This window comes from Rosa chinensis, chromosome 5 (assembly GCF_002994745.2).
Source record: "Rosa chinensis cultivar Old Blush chromosome 5, RchiOBHm-V2, whole genome shotgun sequence".
Lineage (NCBI taxonomy): Eukaryota > Viridiplantae > Streptophyta > Magnoliopsida > Rosales > Rosaceae > Rosa > Rosa chinensis.
Genome location: NC_037092.1, coordinates 53,098,023 through 53,106,092, shown reverse-complemented (window position 1 = coordinate 53,106,092; position 8,070 = coordinate 53,098,023). Strand labels below are relative to the sequence as shown.

General features: G+C 34.9%; 1 long non-coding RNA gene across 1 annotated transcript; it reads left to right on the top strand.

Annotated features, from left to right (window-relative positions):
• Positions 1–297: 297 nt before the first annotated feature.
• On the top strand, positions 298–1,640 carry LOC121048992. The gene is made up of 3 exons (XR_005799088.1): positions 298–411; positions 918–1,005; positions 1,457–1,640. It is a non-coding gene; the product is annotated as an uncharacterized LOC121048992 (long non-coding RNA).
• The last annotated feature ends 6,430 nt before the right edge of the window (positions 1,641–8,070 follow it).

The window sequence follows — 8,070 nt, the reverse complement described above, 5'->3', positions numbered from 1 at the left end:
TAATATATGAAAAACATGGGCCATGTGGATTGCTTTGTCTCTTTCCTATACTTTGATGTGTATGCCCATTTACTACATACCAAAGATGAGTTCACTGTTCATGTTGGTACTGTTCATGAACAGTAAAGTGACGGTTTTGGCATCCTTTTTCTGTAGACTGTTCACTCGGTTACTGTTCATAGGACAGTGAAGTAACGGTTTTGCCCTCCTTTGAGATTTATTTATTTATTTATTTATTTTCGGCTTTGTATAGATCTTATCTTCTTTTCTCTTGTAGAGTCGGTTGTTGCTGTGGATCGATTTTATCTTCTTCTTTACTCACCAATCCTCAAAAGAACAACAACCCAAAAACAAAAACAGACACAGAGAAATACAGAAAGAGAGGAATGAAGGATTGACGACGAAAACGAGGTAACGTCGCCTTTGCCCTCCTTTTTTCTCCCGTCATTGTTCTACAGGCTTCTCATTCCATTTGTTTGCTTTGTGCGAAGAGATAGAGAGCTCGATTGTTGCTGCAATCACGTAATCAACTGCGCCAGTTTGTCAATTTCTGAAATTTCGCTCGCATGTTGGTTTGGTTTCTAATTGAATGGGTTTTGTTTTATATCGGTTTTGCACGAACAATGATCTTACAGCCAAGTGCTGTTCGAGATCTTCCATCAACATCAATCTCCATAGAAATTGGGTTGGCATCATCAATCACTATGTTTCACTTTTTTTTTTCCTTGAATCACAGATCTGATAAATTTTGGCCCTCTTATCTCAATTGAATTCGATTTTGACTTACTTGATTTCATGGATTTATTTTGTGATATTTGATCAGATTAGTTGGTATTGATTGTTATTAATCTTTCTTTTGTTAATTAAAGCTTATCTGATTGAATTATTAATGTATACGATTTCGTTTTGTTTTGTAGCCTGGGGTTTAACCTTTCAACGATTCCAAGATCCAACTTTTTTGGAGATTCTGAGGGAAAAGGATTCGGTTGAAAAGAAATAAAACAGGTTTGATTTTTAATCTGACCCATCTTTGTTATCATTTAGTGAATTGTCACTGGTTTCCATGAGTAAAATATTTTCTTCTACTGATGACTGATAAAGTTGTGAGTTTCTGTTGACGTGAAAGGTCTATTACAAGTTCTATATACTTTAAAGTTAGCAAGTGATGTACGAATATGATTGAAGAATGAATTAGAATCCTTCTTATTTGAAATATAGAATGTAGGAAGTTGTTCTTACTTGGTTTCCATGACGATTATTATATTATCTAAAGAAACTAATTCATATGGTTGTTTCAAATATAGAATGTAAGAAGCTGTTCTTATTTGGTTTTCGTAATGACCAACTATTCTTTTCTGTTGTTATCTTATCTATGTTTTATGAATTCTTATACGTTTCTGTATTCAATTGGTGTATTGATCCAGTTAACTATTATGTGCTTGGTTTGCTCTTACAGGTTTGACACAAGATCAGTTACTACATTTGATAAACAAAAGTTCTCCAGAGATGGTATTCAAGTAAAAACAGGTCCCTAGGTTGTAAAAGTAGCTGCTCCATTCTAAAAGCCGATCTCCGATACTGTTTGCATGAACAAAGATGTAGTTAAGGAATTAATTTGACCCTTATTTTATTCCCCAATGTCTTTGCGGGTTTGTGTTTTTTCCTCTCTTTGATATTATTGTCTTGCTACATCAGTTTTTAGCTCTGATAATTTGTGTTGAATGTTTTAGATAGTCTTTGGTTCATTTTTTTATTTTATCATATGCCATGTCTCATAACCAAAATAGATATAGAACACTGACCCTATGTCCTCTCCCTCTTTCAGACCAAAAGCTGGCTTCAAGCTTGGCAAATAGTGTTACTCAAATGTCTCAAGATGTGAGTTCCGTTAATTGCTTCTGATGCTTGGAATTTGTTACATGCATTTGTTTCAGTGAACTCTGATATTGCTGTCTCTAGATAGATTGGGAAATAAAGGTTTTTTTTTTTTTTTTTCCCTCCACAAAGGGTTATAAAGGGTTTTGATGTTATAGTTAGTGGTGGGGATCATAATGCATAACATTCAGTTGCTTTAGTGAAAGTGAGTCTTGCTACTACATACATATATATATATATATATATGGAAATGCGCAAGATTGATGATAGAGAACTACATTTTTGCAGGTTGATAAGGTGATGAGCAATCCTGACAGCATCAGAATAGAAGCAGAAAAGAGATGATGTTGTGTTGTTGTTTGCATATCAGCTCTGAGTGGCTAGGGCTTAAATGATTGCTGCAGTGCAATCCAGGCAAAATTGAAGGTACTTCTAATTGTTTTCATACTTGATAGGAGCATAAATGCCATGTTTATAATGTTTAACTCCCTATATTTTGCTAAGTTATTTCCTTTAACTTGATCAATTTAACTTAGTTAGTGTTTTTCAGGTAAAATGGAGTCTCAACGTCCAAAAATGACTAAGGGAAGCACAAGTGGCGCAGAAATGAAGAGAAATGAAGAAATGGAAGTTCTCCTAGTTTGACTAGGAAAAGGAATCCTAGTTGGAGTAGGAATCAGAAGCTGACTTGGATTCAAACTCTTAAGTCGCAGAATTAGAAGTTCTACTTGGACAAGGAAACCCAATTCTACTCAGATAAGGAATCCTACTGTGACAAGGAGTCCCTGTTGGATAAGGATTACTCAAGAAGGTTCCGGAAGAGTCTAGAATATTTTGGCAAAAGGAAGCAGTATTTGACTAGGAAACCTACTTGCATATGAAGTTCTACTCATACTAGGAGACCTGTGGAAGCTAGGAGAACCGAAGGAGTATTCATGAAGCAACTAGAAGTGGCGTGAAGGACATGTGAGAGGTATGTGATGGCAAAGAAATCCTAAATGGACACAAGTTATGCTTTAAAGTCAAATCCATTACCGATTCGGAAAACTGCATGTGCAGATTAGTCAACTTCAACGGAGTGTCAAAAATCGCCCGGAGCTCAGAAAATTATGATCTTTATGTGATTCAAAAGCTATGGATGTCTATTTTCCAGAGCTTTTTACGGTTCATCGATATCTATTTTCTAGAGAAAGTTAAGGCCATTTTAGTGCACTGAGGTCAATCCTGCCGGAAATCTGTTTTGTGACAAAGAAGTCCTAGATCAACACAAACTAAGAGAAGTCAAGTAGAAACGAATTGGGAGTGTCTTGGGACGTCCTCCTATATATGCTTTGTGTATTAGACGTTTCAAGGTGAACATTTTCTCCACAATTTCGTATTCTCACTTGTTCTCTCTAGTTTTCAGGTTTTCACAATCTTCAAGGAGCAAGGCCGTGACCATCCATCTTCCTAGCCATGATCAACACTTGTTCAACACCTTGGAGCTGCTTTGGACCTTGGGACATGACTAAGGGTTGTTCATACCACCATCTTCTTATGAGTTTTCACGGTTTTGGCTTTCTTGTAGTTAGAATTTCTACTTTGGAAATTCTGTTGTGTGAACCAAAACTATGATGTGACAAACTGATTTTTGGATGCAATTTTGATGTTCTTTTCTATGTTTGATATGTTTATGTGTTCTTGATGTTGATTGATTGCCGAAATCAAAGAATAATAATCTGGTTTTATGCTTCATTACATGTTAACGATTTTCTAAGTCTGACAAACAATTAGGATGACTTGCATGTAATTTGCTAGTAATTAGGGTTGATGCTTTGTGAACCTTAATTCAAATAAGTAGTAAAGGCTTGTTTTGAGTCGAAATTAGATTATGCATGTGATGAATTGACTTGCTTTGAGTGCTTGGATTTGCATGTTTATCAATTCTTTCTTGGACTTAATGATTTGAAAACGGATTTTCAACGCATTTGCTTTGATTGTGTGATGTCTACTTTTCAAAATAAATTGATTTAGTGCTTTGCTATTTCGATTAACGTAAGAAAGAAAGTTAAAAGGGACATTGGTTGCTTTGATCTTTGTGTCTTCATTGATGGTGTTCTTGGCAACTAATAAAGATTAGGGATGCATGAAAATATGTTGATCTTGATGAGTTCTTGATAAGTTGTTCTTCGAAAATTCTTCTTTTCCCACCTATGTAAATAAAAGCGTTTTTAATCTTTTAATGTTTTCTGAAAATTTATGTTTTCAATCTTTAAAACCCCCCTATCTTTTATGTTTTGTGTTCTTGTATATTTGTAAATAAATAAAATTAACTTAGAATTTTTAGGTTGCATGTCACGTAAATAATAAAATAAATAAAAAATTTTTTAAAAAAAATTTGTGAATAGTAAATATGTGTTAGTGTTTTCTAGGAATTAATTTGGTGGTTTTTTAGGAGTTTGTTATGTGCTCCTATTTTTTAGGGATTGGTTCCTAATTTTTAGGAAAAGTAGTTAGAGTTAGTTTTAAACTTGTATTCCTTGTTTGACTTGGTCTTTAATATGTTTTCTTGTAGATTAAATAATCCTAATTAGTGTATGACTAGTAATCCTTGTTGTATGTGGAGTTCTAATATAACTATGACTTGTAAAATATGTATAAATAGGAGTAGGATTTCTAAAACCTTTTCTAACTCAAATTCTTTGTTTCTTTCGAAATCTATGTATATATATACTTGTATATTTTGTAGTTTCTTCATTCTTTGTCTTCTAATTTCGTGTGAATGTATGTATGCTCTCTAACTTTTGTTGTTTCTAATTTTATGCATGCTTGTAACTTGTAAACTTCTAACTTTCGTGTAACTTGTAAAGTGTTCTTATAATTTCGTAAAATTTGTATATTCTTCTCTTAATTTTTGTCTCACATGTTAGCACCCTCAATCCCCGGTTTAGAACGATCCCTGCTTATCTTATACTAACGCTCGACATTTTCAGGGTTTAAATTGGCGAATGCTTTTGCACGTATCAATGCTCTTGAGTAATGTGTGTGCTCTTATAAGTTAGAAGATAAGAATGTCTTTTGTTTAGCAGTATGCTAATGGTACCGGTGGAAGCCTTGATCCTATTTGAAAAAGGAGAGCTTCACGAAGCACATTATGAAACTGTTTTACATCGGATCATCCAAGGTGTCATCGACAAAAAAAGGAAAGAAAATAGAACCATGACTCTATTAGCAAGCAGCTGGTCAAATCAACCCCTAACAAAAATCCAATGACGTAATTTTCTATATTTACAGCTTTTATATAAAAGTTATATATTTCCTATTCTATTCCTATGCTTTAAAAGTTGTATATAAAGCAATATCTCACAGAAATGAATTTGAAACGGTTTTTATATGTTTGCAAATGTTTGTAAGATAACTTGGCATCAATCATAATTATATGTGATAATTGAGATTTGTCTTAGTGTCGGATGTTATGTGTCTATTGTTTATATACATGCTTCATTTTATGCAGTGTGATTGTGGAATCCTTGAAGCCCTGAAGGTGCTTAGCTTGCAAGGATTTGCCTCAATTTTTGAGCCTAACCTCTGTAGAATCATGAGTCAAATTTTGACTATTTACTGATTATAGTTGAATTTTGGTCGAGACTAGATGCCGTTAGATGAATCTCTTCAATATGTTTATCAATTCAGTGAAGCATTATGTTGCTTTTAATAGTTCTGTTATTCAAATTCTCATGTCATTCATTCATCAAATTCATGTAATGGAATCACTTTAATAGAATTTTTCTGGAATTATATTCTGTAAGGTTTTCTATTTTTTATTGATTTTTTTTCCTCTAAATAGAGATTTAGAGACAAACCTTCAGGGCTGAAGCAAGATCGCAAACCTGTTGTGTTTCACTTTCTCTATTTAGACCTTTGGGGTGTATTAGAACACAGAAGGTCCTAAAATTCTTGAGATGGATTTAGGTCCTAAGTTTAGCTATGGTCTAAACTCAGTATTTATATTGGTTTAGATGGATTTAATTGTTTTGTACCAGAGGTAGTAAGTGTGTGTTTGGGAATGTCAAATGAATTTGGACTATGTTATCTGTATTGTTTTGCTGGCTTTGAACATTATCATGATAGAGTGGTTTAATGTCAAAGCGCGGGTAACATTTCTAGTTGTTAATAATATATGAATGGATTCAACACATGAACAGCAACAGTGGTTGGAACTTGAGAGTTTCACATAAAATATTCTAACAAAAGAAAAGAATATCAATTTGTAAACCAACAATTCATAAAATATCATTATACCTCTATTTAATGGCCAATTGGCCATCCCAAAAGTTGTGTTAGGCATGCCAAGATGAAGCAAACGTGTGCTACTTAAGAGCATCACTAGAATACCCATCTTCTCTGCGCCTAGACTAGAAAGGATTCGCAAAAATTAATGTGAAAAAGGTTAAAGTGGAAAGAATGCGCAAGATATCTGATAGATTACTAAAGCTGGGGCATATCATCACATTCATATATTTGTAACATGTGTTGAGTAACAATTTACTCATGTAATTGTGCCCAAAATTATGGAAGTTGACTTGTCTTACCATACTATTTTGTTACTTTTAATCCATTTCCTTTTCTTTGTAGGAAAAAATGCAAAGAGCATGAAAAACGTCCAATTTATGACTTGAAAGTGGAAGAATCAAAGATAGGACGAGAAAACATGGAATTTAAGCAAGAAACATGCTAAGCGGATTCCGGCAAGTTTTTCCGGCGAACCGCCACTCATACATGACCCCTACTCTACACTACTAGAATTATACCATTAGATATCACCACTATTAAATCAGTTAGAATTGCATACGATATAAAAAAAAGTGCTACGATCAGTTTATGAAATATCTAATTTCTATTATGACTATTAACATCGGTCATTAAATTAGCCAATATGTAAACTTTCATTCAAAAAATTTTTAAAAACGCGGAAGGATTAACTTTAAATTTTTTGAGAAATGCGGGGACCAAAAGTTTCATTCCCCCCACACCTACATTTTTTCTCTTTGACTCGTATCGACACCAACACTTTCGGACTCTAACTCTTTCACCCGACCAGCACTTCCTCCACCTCCTTCTCCAGCTCGTTCTTCGACCTGAGCTGCCTCCTTCTCCGACAGCCACCAGCATTTGATTTTCTAGTCAGGCGTAGGTCCTCTCTCCTCTTTTCTCTCTTCTCTTCATCGTCTTTTTCTTCTGTTTGTTGGGCTTCTCATAGGGTAGCTCTGATTGATTACACCGGAGCTCAAATCGACTACGTCAAAGCTCAGATTGACTATCTGGAGCTCAATTTGACTTTCCTCCGTCATTGCCTCTAGATTGGGAATCCACTTTGTAGATTCTGACGCCTTTGATTTGTCTCCGAGCTCCCGTCTTAGGATGGAAGTCTGGGAAGGTAACCGGCCACTGCTGGAGCAAGCGGGCTTGGGTCTCCTGCCACCTCTGGTTCTGTTCGCGTGTTGTTCCGAGCCTACCGCCGGCGACGGTGTGCTCAGATCACACCTCTCAATTTCATGTATTCTCATCTTTCAGCTCATGTCGATATGTTGATGGGATACCCAGAGTGAGTCTCTTTCAGCAAATTTTGGTTTGGGTTTTGATCGAATAATTAATCCAAGCTCGAAAGTTGCCTGATTTTATATAAATTTTGTAATTTTATCTGTGATCTTGATCATTTATGTATTTGGTTGTGCAATTGTTGCAGTCTGGCATTACTCATAATGTGAAGAGGTGCTGGTTTTCGAGTCAGGCTCAGGCACCGAATTCTCTGAGTTTATTGGCAGTGCATCGCTTATTGATGGTTATTGGCATTTAAATTGTAAGACTTCTTCAGAGATATTTTTCACTGATAAAACAATAGGTGTTAAAAGACCCAAATTTAATGAAAATTCAGCTTTTTTGTGGCATAAAAGGTTAGGACATATTTCTAAAGAAAGGATAAAACTGCTAGTTAAAGATGGGATTTTGCCTATCCTAAACTTTGATGACTTTAATGACTGCATTGACTGCATAAAAGGAAAAATGACTAATGTAAGGAAGAAAGGGTCAACCAGGAGTCAGGAACTTTTGGAAATCGTACATACTGACATTTGCGGTCCTTTTCCTTGTCAAACAATCCGTGGAAATAAATTTTTCATCACCTTCATTGATGATTTTTCAAGGTTTTGTTACATT